This window comes from Siphateles boraxobius, unplaced genomic scaffold (assembly GCF_051911475.1).
Source record: "Siphateles boraxobius isolate OS27281-9 unplaced genomic scaffold, OSU_SipBor_1 29, whole genome shotgun sequence".
NCBI lineage: Eukaryota > Metazoa > Chordata > Actinopteri > Cypriniformes > Leuciscidae > Siphateles > Siphateles boraxobius.
The window spans coordinates 14832338-14847587 of record NW_027508908.1 but is presented as its reverse complement, the minus strand read 5'-3'; positions in this window follow the sequence as shown (position 1 = coordinate 14847587).

Below are 15250 nucleotides of genomic sequence, written 5' to 3'. Positions count from 1 at the left end.
TTTTTGTCTGGTCTTGTTAATTCACTAAATAGCCCTAGTTAGCCATTGATAATTAACTCAGGGGTTTTCAAAGTGTGAGGAGAAGGAGGAGGGGCTCCAAACAGTTCCAGGTGTGTTGGAGCAGGTAGATGTCTAAAAAAGGCAGGACAAGGTGTAACTTACTCCTGGAGATGTTTGGGAAACACTGTCACAGTACATAAGCTTCACTTCATACAGCAAGTCTACACGGAAGGGGATGAACAATGGAAAAAAACTTTAAATCTTAATTATATCTTCTTCTGGACGACAAAAAAAAAAAAAAACTTCAGCGTCATAATCAACATTTTAAGACAAATGCTAATATGCCCTTGCTAAACTCTTTACAACAATAAAGCCAAACACAAAGTTAAATAAATAATTAGCTTGCGGTATCCACAGAAAAAAAAGCTAATCCTACCATACTAAGTTAACATACTTCAGGTGCTAAAGCTAGCCAACTTGCCGAATGCTACATTTAAAACAACAAATAGCTTAACATTACCCACGTGTAGCATCCAGTACTGTGCTTACATTAGTTGTACAAATACTGATAGCGGTAAATTAAGTTAGCTATTTTGACGGCGAACATGTGCCAAGACCCATGCATTCAGACTTTTTACAATGTTTCGGATAATGCTAGTGCTAATCAGTTACCTACCGTTTCCACGATGTGTGGTGCAGCCATACACTGTAGGCAAAACAACGGAGAAGTTACGTCCTTTCGGAGACGGGGAAAAAAAAGTTTATTATTTCCTGTCTGGCAGCAGAGCGGAAGCGAGAGCGAGTTCAGAGCGGCGGTCAGTTCACATCCGGGGCTTCGGGCACCGGTTCAAGTAATGACGTGATTGGTCAACTCAAGTTGACAAGGTAACAACACAAGCTTTGATTGGTTCTTACTCCGGCTAACATTTTGTGGTTAGCTAGCGAAATTATATTACGTTATATTTTTAATGTGCAACAATTGACGTTGGAAACAAGCAGTAATGTGCTCAACAACAATTTATTTAGCCAGTTATAAAAAATTAACCAGTTCCCTGGAGGAGATCTATCAAATTGAAAACTAAACGAGATAGACGGACTTGGCCCGCTGCCTATATATCTTTGTGTGATGTTCGGTACTCGGCTTTAAAATGTTAAAGCCCCGCCCCCTCCCCAACTCCAGACTTGACGATTCTGATTCGACTATGAAAATCCTTAGTCGGGGTCTGGGGACATCCCTAATTATTACTAAAACACAGGCAGCAGGTATGGTGATTGCAAAAACTTAATTTGTACTCATAGATTGTCATAAACACAGAGGGAGAACTATCCCAAAAAGGTATCTCTCGCAACCTTAATTAAGTGACACCCTGCAAACAAATTAGCTTTTTTTGGCAGTTTGGTCTTTTAATACCACTGTCTTAAAGGGATAGTTCACCCAAAAATGAAAATTCTGTCAGTATTTACTCACCCTCATGTTGTTCCAACCCCGTAAGACATTTGTTCATCTTCAGAACACGAATTAAGATATTTTTTATAAAATCTGAGAGCTGGATCACTCCTCCATTGGCTTTTATGGGATTGAAACATGCCAGCCCCGTAAAGTTATTAAAGACATTGTTAAAATAGTCCAAGTGACTACAGTGGCTCAATCTTACGTTTATCAAGCTACGTCACACGTAGGCTCACTGTTGGCCGACGCTGGTCATGTGGGTGATGCATGTGACGTACAACAACAGAAGCACTGCTCTTACACTAGTGAACTGACTCGAGGCTCACAGAGAAGAAAATGAATAGTTGAAATAAAGTCGTTATTTTTGTTTGTTTTTGCGAACAAAAAGTATTCTCGTAGCTTGATAAACTTAAGATTGAGTATGTATACATACAGTCGGCAACTAGTCATAGTTGGGGGCGTGGTCGGCGTGGGGGAAAACACTGCGAACATAGAGTGTATTTGAATGACAAAAATGTCATATTGCGAGTCATTTACGCCTGCCGACCGGCAACGGTACATTGCAAAATTAACTGCAATAGGTTATGATTGCCCTTATTTAATTAAAAACTGGGTCAATGACCCAACCAAATGGCCGGAGGTGTCATTTCCAGATATATTTTGTCTGGTTGAATCTCCAGGCAAGACATCGCGGTAGCTGTAGTGCTAACATTAGCCTATAACTCAATCAACTTTCGCATAGGTTGCATACTATAACTCCATAAAACCTTGTCACTTACCAATTGTACGTATGCTTCACTCCAAACTATTAATCCTATGTAAAACGGTGATCAGTAGTACGAAGTTGTCGAGGGACTGTGTTGACAGTTATCCCTAACTACTCCATAGGTTCACGGCTCGCGTCATTACGTAGCGATTGGCCTATCAAGTGAGCCTTCAGCTGATAACGCTAATGTGAATGAGACATCCCTTATGAAAAACAACTATAAGAATCTTGTAGTATTTTAGGACAAAATATTATAGTAATCCTATAGTATTTTATTTTTGGACATACTATAGAAGTACTATAGAGCAGCGGTCCCCAACCTTTTTTGCGCCACGGACCGGTTTAATATCAGACCATATTTTCACGGACCGGCCTTTAAGTTGTGGTGGATAAATACAACAAAATAAAATGACACGACCGGCATAAAAACTGGGGTATATTTTAAATATATATAATAAACGTGAATTCAATGTGTAGGCCTACTTGCAACTTTATTAGCAGCGCCTTTGTAACATCGCGCCAACAACACAACATGAGTAACATCCTCTCTGCCCCCTAACGCTCTCTGGTCGCTATGGTAACGTTTATACATGCCTTCAAAATAAGATACACCACAAAAACAAATATAAAGGGCATGAAAAATACAACTCACTATAACGCTGAATCAGTGGGAGCCCTGAGCCTGTTTCTCTCTAACGAGACGGTCCCATCTAGGGCTAATGGGAGACAAGGACACCCGAAGTGTGTTGCTTATGTCCAGTCTACTCCGTAGTTTGGTTTTGGTTGCTGTCACTGCCGAAAACCCCGTTTCACACAGATAGGATGTCGGAAATGGCAACAGGGTTTTCAGTGCTGTTGTGGCGATCTCAGGGTATTCTGCCATGACTTTTATCCAGAGCACCGGCAGAGTTGTTGTCTCGAACATACTTTTAAGGCCGCCGTCACTTGCGATCTCCAGCAGTTGATCTTCTTCTTGCACAGACATGCTGGATTCACCTAGTTTGTTGACAAATGGGTCGCGAATCCATTCCTTGGCAGTTCGTGGGTCTTTTGTGGTTGGGAAGTAGCGCTCAAACTCTTTTAAAAGCGAAGACAGGTGATCGTGCACCAGCTGGGAGAATGAAGGCTCGGGCTCAGTCTCTTTCAAAATCCCCGCCAATGTTGGAAACATGTCAAATATACCTCTGTTCACGCGCCGTCCCCATAAATCAAGTTTGGCTTTAAATGCAGCTACTTTATCTGCCAACTTGAAGACTGTTGTCATTTTCCCCTGAAGTGACAGATTGAGTTCATTGAGCAGGTTGAATATGTCGCATAAGTAAGCGAGTTTTACGACCCATTCCTCGTCACTGAAATGTGCTGCCAGCGGTGACTTTTTTTCTCGTAATTCAAACACTCTGGCCAGCGATCTCCCTCGGGATAACCATCTTATTTCTGTATATAAGAGAAGGCGTCTGTGCTCCGCGTCCATCTCCTCACAAAGCTGCTCGAACAGACGCGAGTTAAGGGCGTGTGCTTTGATGTGGTTAATAACTTTAACAGCATCATTCAATACACCGTTAAGTTCCGGTGGCATTTTTCGGCTAGCCAGCATTTCCCTGTGAATGACACAATGCGTAGACTCACATTCAGGTGCAACCTCTTTAATCCGAGCAGTTAAACCAGACAGCCGTCCAGTCATGGCAGCAGCTCCGTCTGTGCATATGCCAACACAAAAAGACCATTTCAGTTTTCCTGATATATAGTTATCCAGCGACTTGAATAGTTCTGCGGCTGTGGTTTTGGTTGGCAACGATAGTGCACATAACATATCCTCATGCACATCCTCCTGATAAAGATATCGCACATAAACAAGCAGTATTGCCTTGTTGTCAATATCTGTAGACTCGTCAACCTGGAGTGCATGCCACGGTGATGTATTTGTCCTCTCCAACAATTGTGTTTCAATGTCATCTGCTATTTCGTCAATGCGCCGAGTGACGGTGCTAGCCGAAAGAGGCACCTGTGCTATCTTTTTAACCGCAGCGTCTCCTAGAAGTTCACGGCAAATGTCTTTTGTGGCGGGGAGGATCAATTCTTCACCAATAGTGAATGGTTTCTTAGCCTTAGCAATACGGTTAGCCACCAAGTATGATGCTCTCAGTGCACTCGCATTTATTGATGTGGTGGCCCTGAGTAATTGCTTCTGGCCTTCTTGTTCAATTTTTTTTCTTTCAAAATACTCAAAAGGCTTGTCTTTTAATGCGGGGTGCTTGGTCTCCAAGTGGCGAAGCAGTTTTGAAGGCTTCATTGCCCCATTAGAGAGCTGGTTGCCACATATTATGCAGAGCGGGCTTGGTGCGTGTAAATCACCTGTTGCGATAAATCCATATTTCAAGTAGGACTCCTGGTATTGTCTGTTAAATGCAGCTTTCTTTTTCTTGGAAGTCGTAGGCTCTTCTTCTGTCTCCTCAATGGGCCGTTTCCCCTTCGCAAAGAAACTTTCCAGAGACGTTTGTTTTTTACTCATTTTGCTAGCTTGTGGCTTTATTTTTTAGCGGTAACGTATCACGTGACCGAGACAAGCGTCGCTATCATAGGGTTGCTATGCGCCAAGAGTGAGTCATAGACAGATGTAACGGAGAGATTTTATTATTTTAAAATGTATTATTTTTCAAAATAACACATCGTTCAGACTCAGATAATAAATAAAACCGTAATGAAAGATAATGAAAAAAATAGTGTAAGTTATTTATTCTTTCTGTGCGGCCCGCAATCAAATGACCCACGGACCGGTACCGGTCCGCGGCCCGGGGGTTGGGGACCGTTGCTATAGAGGTATTACAGAACATCACAGAAGTATTATACACTACTATTTATTGCTTGTAGCCATTTTGTCCTCCTTTCCGGTTCTGTGTGTTTATTAGGAAGGATGTAGAACTTCAATTCATAATTTGTTTGTTAATTGGCGGTACAGAAAACGACAAAGCACCTCTTCGGCATGATTGTCGCGTGTATTTCAATGAGCGCCAGGGCAATGTTTTCCCCCACGGACTAAATCCACATCACGTGACGGGCGTTCCCAGACCAACCGACTGTATCTATAGTGTGAGCACATAAATCCTGAACTTTGGCTTTACATCCCATGCTATTTACTCGTTCAGTGTGAGTAGGTACCTTGCTGAAATCGCACAGACATCGCACAGTGTACAGTATACCCGCCTTTAGGAGGACCCAAGCAATCCGATTGGTTCAAAGCACGTTTCATAGGTAATCGCTTTAGTGAATGGTTACAAATCAGATATCACTTTATTATATAAGTCTTTTGAACTACGTTATAACGACCATTAATATATTTTAACTTGTATGTTTTATATACTAGTATGTAACCGAAGCTATAGATTGTGAAATTAAACATTTCTCGTTCTTAGTGTTTTTTTAGTTAGCTTAGGTAGTAGCATAGCATAAAGCTATCCGAAATGGTTAGAGATAACGTTTTTCTCACCATCTACGATATTTTTCGATAAAAAAATTTAATAACAAATATTATACAAGCATAATACTGTTTACGAATTAATTAACAAATTATATTATGCCTTATTGCCTAATAAGAATGTCGCAAAACATACCTAAACATGTTATTTCTTTCACTTTAACTATATACATAATCAGAATAAAGATACAATATTATTACATGAATTAAAGTTTGATTGATTACACTAAGAATCGCAAGAACAGCTTTAGATCAGGCATACTACTGTACTGGGGTCCTAAGCTGGGACTCATCACTTCACCATGCCGGACAGCTGATCATAGCTGTACAGGCGGGTTTTTTATTTCTCATCTCCATAAATATATCTATTAATAAAGCTAATAAAGCTATTAATAAATATAAATTTATTTCTAGCAAGGGCTAGAAATAAATTTTTGCTAATACTTCCTCGTAATCATGGAGAGCGCAGTTCATTGTTGCATAGCAACGACACACGCCACGGGAGCACGAGCGCTTGTGGAAAGAAGGAGAAAGCTGCGCGGGCTTTCCACACGTTTTTAGACGTGATATGTGAATGGCCCCTAATTCAGGATAAACTGAGAATCTATTTGGTTTAAAATCGTTTTTGTTTTGTTTAAAATGGAGATCACGATAACATACATCAGACAACTACACAGAATAACATGTTCCAGTCTATTTAAAAAAAAAAAAAAAAAAGATACTCATTTAAATCATAAATTCAAACACTTTTGAAACTAATTAATCCAGTGTCTCATTCATAAATACCTGTTTAATTAATGGATGATTCACCGTTTTTGAACGAATCTATCGAGTTTTCTTGAATAAATGATTCAATGAAAAAAAATCTAACAGTAGATTTGTGCTGGAGTAATAATGTAATCAACACAATCTTTATTTGAAGAGACTCCTTTTACTTTAGCCATTTTATTGGTTATTGCTTAAAATTGGCAAGAATAAAAGGTAGAAATTCTTCTATTATATTATTAATTCTATTTAATAATATTAATAATATAATATTAATTCTTCAAGTTGTTGCCCTTTTTTTCTCTACAAAACAAGAATCTATAAGAACCGGATTCGATAATCAGAATCGCTTAAATGATGAAAACTATGACTCTTGTTCAGCTCACGGTTCACGGACGACCGGGGCGAGCAGTGCTGCATATACCGCTCTACAGCTTACGATGCAGACATCAGACTAAAGCCCATGATCTGGCTAAAGGAAACAGTTAAAACGTATTTATTGATGGATTTGTTTCTTAAAGCAAAGACCTAACTGCTTTTCCCCAATGTTTTTCACTCTGTTACAGGCTGCCAGGAAGAATCCGTCTCTACTGTGGATCTACATTGTTGCGGTTCATTTTTTATCCCTTTTCTCCTCGAGTTCTTTCTGGTGTCATTAAACCATCTTAACTTGAATTGTGTCTGTTCATTATAGAGACAGTTACACACACAAAATTAAGAAGATATTTTTCAATGTCATTATAGCCTACTTTTTTTTCATATTAGATAGTCAAGTAGCCCCGGTGCTATATATCACCATAGACATTGAGGGGGAGAAGTTCTATATTATACGGCAATAATAATAATAACAATAATATGTCAATAATTAGAAATGGCCACACTTTTCCCTCAATGTTGGAAATTCTTGCTCTGCTTTGTTTTTAGGATGACAAAAAGGTTTAAAAGTTACACTTTAGCGACCATACAAAATATAGATAGCCAATCAAATCAAAGTAGGTTTCCTGTTTCCTGTTCACAGAAGCAGAGCACGTTATTCCATCAGTTTAACATTGAAAGAGTGCGAGCACTGCGAGGTGAGATGAAAGTTGCAAATCATTTAATATTAGTCAACTGTTTTACGATAAATGCCTGACAGTTATGTCCAGTGATGCAAACTACTCGACTTTTTCTTCTTGAATATGGCCATTTTGAGGGATGAAAGTTGCATGTGTTCAGTATCGATGCTATTTTATTAATGAAAGTCGCGGGGGCAGAGATGACTACAGTTTCTGTGATCCTGAGTGTCCACCGCGATCTTCGCTCTCTGAGTGCAAATGATGTGTGTGTGTGTGTGTGTGTGTGTGTGTGTGTGTGTGTGTGTGTGTGTGTGTGTGTGTGTGTGTGTGCGTGCTTCAATGAAAGCAGCGCATGGTGTCTAATGTAAAGGAATAGCCAGAAAGGTTCGAACTAAATAAATAAAGGTCCTATAAAGCCCATGCAGAGCGGCCGGTATTTACAGCTTTGCGTCGTTCAAACATCGGCCGAAGATCATTTGCGATCATATGCCGACGTTGCGGCGACATATTGCCGATTAGCAAACGCTCTCTGAGCGACATCTGCCGATGGAACTTTGTACATCGGGCCGACATCGGCAAGACGTATAAAGTTTCATAGTTTCATACACAGTGAAACTCTTCACTGTGTATTATTAATAAATATATTTAATATATTTATTAATAATACACAGTTCAAATATCAAATTTTATTTTCATTTGCGTCATATGCTGGCTAATTACGACGTTAAACCTGTTATCATAACACTGAACAACTAAACAGTGTGTTTCTTAATAAAAATCTATCGGGGGTACAGTTGATGATACACTTGTGTCTCAACCATAGACTGTAAAAAATAGGTCTCAACCATACCCCGCTGGCCACCTCGAACATTTCTCTCTAGATTTTGCAATGATCTTGCATGACACAATAGTACCATGAAATATGCCAGTTTTTAGAGTACAGAATAACGTTTGTGATGACACCAGTTACGTTTAACAGTCACATAAGGATAAACTATTCATTGTGGAGTGTGCATGGTGAATTGAACGTCTTACCTTAGAAAAAAATTTTGCCGATACCTTCGGATCGGAGATGCGTCCGTTGTTCAAATTTCCCACGATCAAAGAGGACACTAATACGCATGTGCACAGCAAAAATCACAACTTGTGCTTAGTGCGCACGCAAGTTATTTAAGGTGTCTCAACTGTAGGCTACCTATGTCTCAACTGTACCCAGTCTATCCATTACCTATAATAGTAGGCTACAGAGTGGTTCACAGGGCCATAGCATATATTTAGATTTGTATATGTATCTTTTTTCCGCCCAATTTGTTTGACAATAGGCTTGTTTGAGATGCGCCATGCCTCGCCATAAATATAGTCGAGAGCAGGCGGCTGCACTGAGAGGAGGAGTGAAAAAAGCGCAGGCAAGCCGGACAGTTCTCGCTTCTCGCAGTGGATCTGACACCTGCGAGATCAATGATGGATATCGCGGGATTGACGGGATTCACGCTCATGCACAGTGTTGCTAATAAACTGGATGTAATTTAAGGTCTTTTGCTTTTATATGAAAATAAATATAATGAACAAGACACTATAGGCCTACTTGTTATTTAATTCCATTCCAAATAAGTGTTTATCAATCATTTTTTCGTTAATACAGACATAGGCTATGTGTTTTTATATATATAATAAAATGACATTGCATAACCAATAGAGATCGCACTGTCCGAGAGTTTGGGAATATTCACACATAACATATAGCTACACATAAAACATGATATCCGAGTTTTAAAATCAAACATTTTAAAAGAGAACAATACATCACAGTTGTTTAAACCAATCAACATTAAGCTGTGTCGTCAGCAAATTGTTTCCCATCATGCTTTTGATCAGCGCAGTCGGTGGAGAGCAACTGCGCGAGACTGCAGAATCCTACACGTGCGCAATGTGCTCGCGAGAGCTTTTTGACACACGTCAGCATGACATCAGAGCAAGGCGGACCGCGCTCGGACACGGACACATTTCTAACCGGCATGCATTACGCGCTGATCACCGGTGATCGGTTCTGCGCAGAGTTTGCTCATCTCAAACAAGCCTATCGTCTTCCCTCAAAACAGAATTGATGACTTTCTACCCAGTTTCTTAATTGTATGACAAATGACCATGTGGCACTATGCTAATTGATTGAAGACATGAATTCAGTTGGGCTAATTGAATGGCACAGGAAAAAATCATTCAATCTAAAGTGTGTTGCGCTCCTAGAAAACTCACCGAAGGTTAATTAGTTTTTACCATTGAATCAATAAAATAAATATGAAAGAAAATCCAACCTTGTAACCGTTTGGTTGTTTCTATTCACATGGTACCCAAAGTGGAAAGATACATTTCTGCGATCCAGCGTTCAGTAATACAGAATGTATCCAACAGAATTTGTCCAGAATCATTGACTGTTAACTTTCAGCACAGAGCAACAAAAAACAAATCAGAATTATTTTCTCCTAACCAGACACTGAAACATCAGAAAATTGGTAGCAATTTCAAACATTCCTTATTTGCTCTGAACCCTGCATTCATGGCTGCTAGCATGCAGCATGCTGAGTGCATAGGAGACAAACCAGTGTCACAAAGTTAATTGCATTACTTAAAACTGGCATTATCAACTGGGTGGGCAAACGTATGATGGATAGGGTCTTTGGACAAAATTTCAACAAAAAGCAGAAATTGTTCTCTGTATACAAAAACATGTCATCTTGCTATCATAATATGATAGTGTAGTAAAAAAAAAAAAAAAAAAAAAATTTCAAAGTTGCATTTTAGAAAAAAAGGTGCACTCAGCTCCAAAGTAATTACATTTCTTGCAACAAAAAAAAATAGTGCAATTGTCATTGTAAATGCTTTTCTACTTTTAAGTTTTTAAGATCTTAAATTTATATTATTGTCAGAGATTTTACCATTTTGAGTGTGAGTTGTCATAAGAGCAGTGATATATATATATATATATATATATATATATATATATATATATATATATATATATATATATATATATATTATTGAATATATGTTAAGAAAGAAAATAACCTGTGTGGCTTAGATTTTTTTTTCATTCTTTTTATTTATTTTATTTATTAAGAAATCAATTGAAACATCAGGTTGAAACAGATTCTGGATAAGACAAGTCACGATTACTAATTATCTTCCTTTTTTTCCCCAGAAAACTCAAGGTCCATAATATTTTAGGATGTATAGTAGGGGTTACACTTTAAGTGGCTGCCTGACCATCTGGACAGTAACATCATACAGAAAAATTGCAATCTATACAGTCAGATAGTCTAACTGGCTTCTAGCTACTAGACAAACACTGCCCTTTCAAGACCACCTTGTCTGAAAAGGCCAGCTTGCCAAGGGCTTGTGTATAATCCCTCTTCCCATTGAGTGTCCCCTGTCGTGCCTCCAGATTGTCAGGATTCCCACTGAGCTCCCGTGTGCTTCACCCCTGGTTTTATCTGACATGGGATCATGCTATGGGTGGCTGTGGTCAGTGTGCTCATCGATAGATGGAAAATTAATGCATTCAACAAATGTAAAAAGTATTCAGTCTGTGAGATTGAGAGCTTTTTTGCAACCCAGACTGATTGGGAAACATGCCTCTAACGACATTTCTGCAATACATTACGTTACTTCTTGCATTTTTTGAGATGCATCAAAATAATGTACCATCTACCCTAAACCTAACCAATGGTGTTAACATAAGCAAATGTGAAAAAAATTGACATTTGCTGAAGCAACCATGGCATTTAATCTTGCTTCTACAAGTCTTTGATCATGACTAGTGTTTCATGAGACTTGAGTGCTCAGCATTGCTAAGGGCAACGCTGTACCAGGTGAGCTACCGAGCAAGCTTAAAAGTTTGGGGTCGGTAAGATTTTTAATGTTTTTAAAAGAAGTCTCTTCTGCTCACCAAGGCTGCATTTATTTGATTAAAAATACAAAACAAACGCACTAATATTGTGAAATATTATTTCAATGTAAAACGGCTGTTTTCTATGTGAATATATAGTGTAATTTATTCCTGTGAGCAAACTGAATTTTCAGCATCATTACTCCAGTCTTCAGTGTCACATGATCCTTCAGAAATCATTCTAATATGCTGATTTGATGCTCAAGAAACATTTACGATTATTATCAGAGTTGAAAACAGTTGTGCTGCTTCATATTTTTGAGCAAACCTTGATTCATTTTTTTTCAGGATTCTTTGAAAGTTCAAGAGAAAAACATTTAATTAAAAAATAAATATTTTGCATTATTATAAATGTCTTTACTGTCACTTTTGATTAATTTAATGTGTCCTTTCTGAAGAAAAGTCTTATTTTATTTAAAAAAAAATCTTTTGAACGGTAGTGTACATATCATGCTGGTTATGTGATGCAAACATCAGAGTTATTGATTTACAGATTATGCACTATGGTACAAGTATTTTGAGATCATTACATACTGTAGTATTGTGCAAAGAACTTCACAAAAACAAGTGTTTATTAATCAGAAGAATAAAAGTTTTGGGTGTTTTACTGCCACAAGTGTTCATTTCAGTTGGAAACGGCAATACATAGTTTAAAAAAAAATGTAGGTAGAGGCAAGTTTTTTCCAGTGAGCCTTTGTTGCCTTTTTAATCTAAAGCTGATTCTAATTTGATGATCATTGATTTTACATCATTAAAGTCAACCAGTGAGTTAATCAACCAGTCGACCAGCCCTGCCTCCACACAGCAATTCTAGGTCTTTCCGTGCCCCTGCTGTTTGTTTTCTCATCCCCGACCTGAACGGGGATCTCTCTTCACTTGGCTTGCTGTGGCTCCCTAACGGCCTCAAATCCAGCCATCTGACAGGGGTGAAGTGAGGGAGCCTGGGAAATATTGATGTTAAGACAACTTGGGAAGAGAATGAGAAGGTAGAAGAGAGCAAGGCGAAGGAATGAGTAAGCAGAGAGAAGGGGGGGGGGGGGGGGGGGGTGCACTCCTCTAAGCAGCTTTTCCTCTGAAGGCAGGGTTATGTGAGGTCACAGAGGGATTACACTTTTGGCAAACAGGAGGGAGCTCCTCTCACTCAGGCTTTTGCAGCAGCCAAAGACTGCAACTCCCCCATGACTCGAACCCGGCTGTAATAAAGCCAAGGCCGGCTTGAACCTACAAACAAAAAAGCCAACAGCCTATCGATTGCCTGCCGCCAACTTTCACACGCTTGTGTCGAAAGGTCGGTTCGGAGTAGACAGGCTCCAAGCGAGCCTGAGTAAAAAAAAACGTTTCTGTTTCAAACTAGACACATCTTGGGTTTGAACACTACATTTTTTAAATAATAATCCCTGACCCTATTATACAATTATTCAAGAGGATTACAGTTACTCTATGCTTTTCTGTTTTCACTCTCTCAGCTCGCTGGCAGAAATAGATACAGCCTTAAAATAAAAATAAAAAATGGATTTCTGTATTCAAGTGTCTGTATGACTAAATTAGCCAGTATCTGGCAGAGAGATACAGTGTGACCTCATCACCCAGGAGACCCACTTAATCAACTTTCCCTTTCCAGCAGAGGTCAAGCTAAGCAGAGGCTCTCGCTGGCCTCCAGCCCTGCTTTGATGTTAATTAAGATGCGATAGAACATGGAGAGGATTCATTAAAGCCGAAGTCAATCTAGTGGCACAAAGCTCCAACATGGTGGACTTAAACCACCTCGAAGGTGACATCCTCCAGACTCGGACGCACATCAAACCACAGCTTGTCGTTCGTCTCGGTATGGTGACCCGTGGTTCAACACATGATTGGACATTTGGAGTTACCTGCAGGGGTGTTGAGAGCATAGGAGCACATGCCCCACCTTGGTCATAGTAGATATTTAGTAAGTGATGATGTACTGTCAGTCAGCTGGTCACTCTTGTAAAATAAACAAATATATTGTTTATTGAGTTGGCACATTGTTTTACCATTTTATCTGTGTATTACATTTGGCAGACACTTACATTGCATTCAAGATAGGCTATACTTCAGTTTTTACCAGTTCATGCATTCTCAGGAAATCAAACCTATGACCTTGAGTTATTACCGCAATGATCTAATGTTTGAGCTACAGGAATTCAGCCTTGCATGCAATAATACTACAGTAATATTAATACTTAAGACCTCTGCGGTCATTTTCATTATGATCAACTGAGAGTGAAGATGGCGCCAGTTGCGTTTGTATGAGTGCAACTGTCGGGTTTCAGAATTAAAAAATACCATTCATTTTCTCCATAGGGAAGTTTATTTTTAACAATAACTTACAGACAGACCAACTGTGAGGTACAAAGTTGCATCAATGCTATATGCATTTTTTTTAAGCTGTCAGTCTGCATTATATCAACTTATTTTTAAATAATTTAAAAATAATGTTAACATTGCTGGTAATACCTGGTAAAAACCACATTACCCCTGATTCTAAAAAAAAATCTGAAATTAAATCATGCTAAAAGAACTTAGCACTTGCCCACTCCCATGAAGTTAAACTCCCTACATTCTCAAACGATAATATGCAAAATATGTTGTTTCTATATACACAAACAACATATTTAAACCAATAAGAAGTTTTTTACTAGTTAGTTATGTTTTAATTTGGTTGTCATTTTCAATGCTTCATGGGATAAAAAAAAAAAAGAAAGCTGTTAAATACAAAACCTTGTACCTTTTTTTTCACCTGTTATTGTGATTCACCTCAATTGGTTTATAACTCATAACTCTTAAACAAAGAATTGTAAAATCCCTATGGGAAAATATTTCCAGAGCCCGGGTTGCTGAAAAAGTGGGCAGGTAGTATAGCAATTTAAGACTCTATATCGACCTTTTTACAGTTTATTCTGCAGACTTTTCTTTTTTGAAATTTTTGCTTTTCATTTGTCAAATGGAATATATACCTTAACTAAACCTCATGACAGAGTGACTCATAATTAATTAATCAAACCTCTAGCTGTTTACATGAGCGTAAGGGAGGAAATCTACACAGACTGCCTGCCTCCACCGGCATTATGGAACGAACCTGAAAGGGTGAGATGCCGTCCAAGGTGCTCCATAGCTCCAGGGCTAACAGTGATGAATGGAGCCCTTAATGTCAGCAAACACTTTATCTCTGCTTCATCTGTTTTCATTAGGCAGGACCAACCTTTGGCTTGGACGGAGCGCTCTAGCACTCCTAGGATTATTGAAGGCAAAGTTAAGGTGGAGAGCGCTTTGCTTTTTTAGCCACAGTCAAATTCTCTTTTGGATGCCAAGGGTTAAGAGTCATGATCCTGCTGTAATCATGAATTCAGGAAGGCTTTGGAACCAAAGAGGAAGTCTAAGAGGTATCTGGGGATATTCAAATGGGATATTTATGCAACTTAATCAATGTAGAAACTTAGGTTGACAAGGTTATTTTTGAACTTGAATTTTAACCAATTTAATGCGCAGCCAGAAGTAATAATGTAGTGTGGACCAAGTATTTTTGTAGTTTTAATGGAAAATTCATTTCCGTAACAAAAAAAGGAAGAAAAAATCAGGTTTTGTTCAAGACAAAAAGTCAAAATTATCAGATACTAAATCATAATTATGAGGTAAACAAATTAAATAAGTCATCGATCATTGTGAATTTTATTTAAATTTCATCCTGTCATAATTATGATTTTTACGTCATGATTTACTAAAGCATGCTTTTTTTTTTGCTTATGTGGTGAAAAAGGGCTTCCATACAAATCCTTGC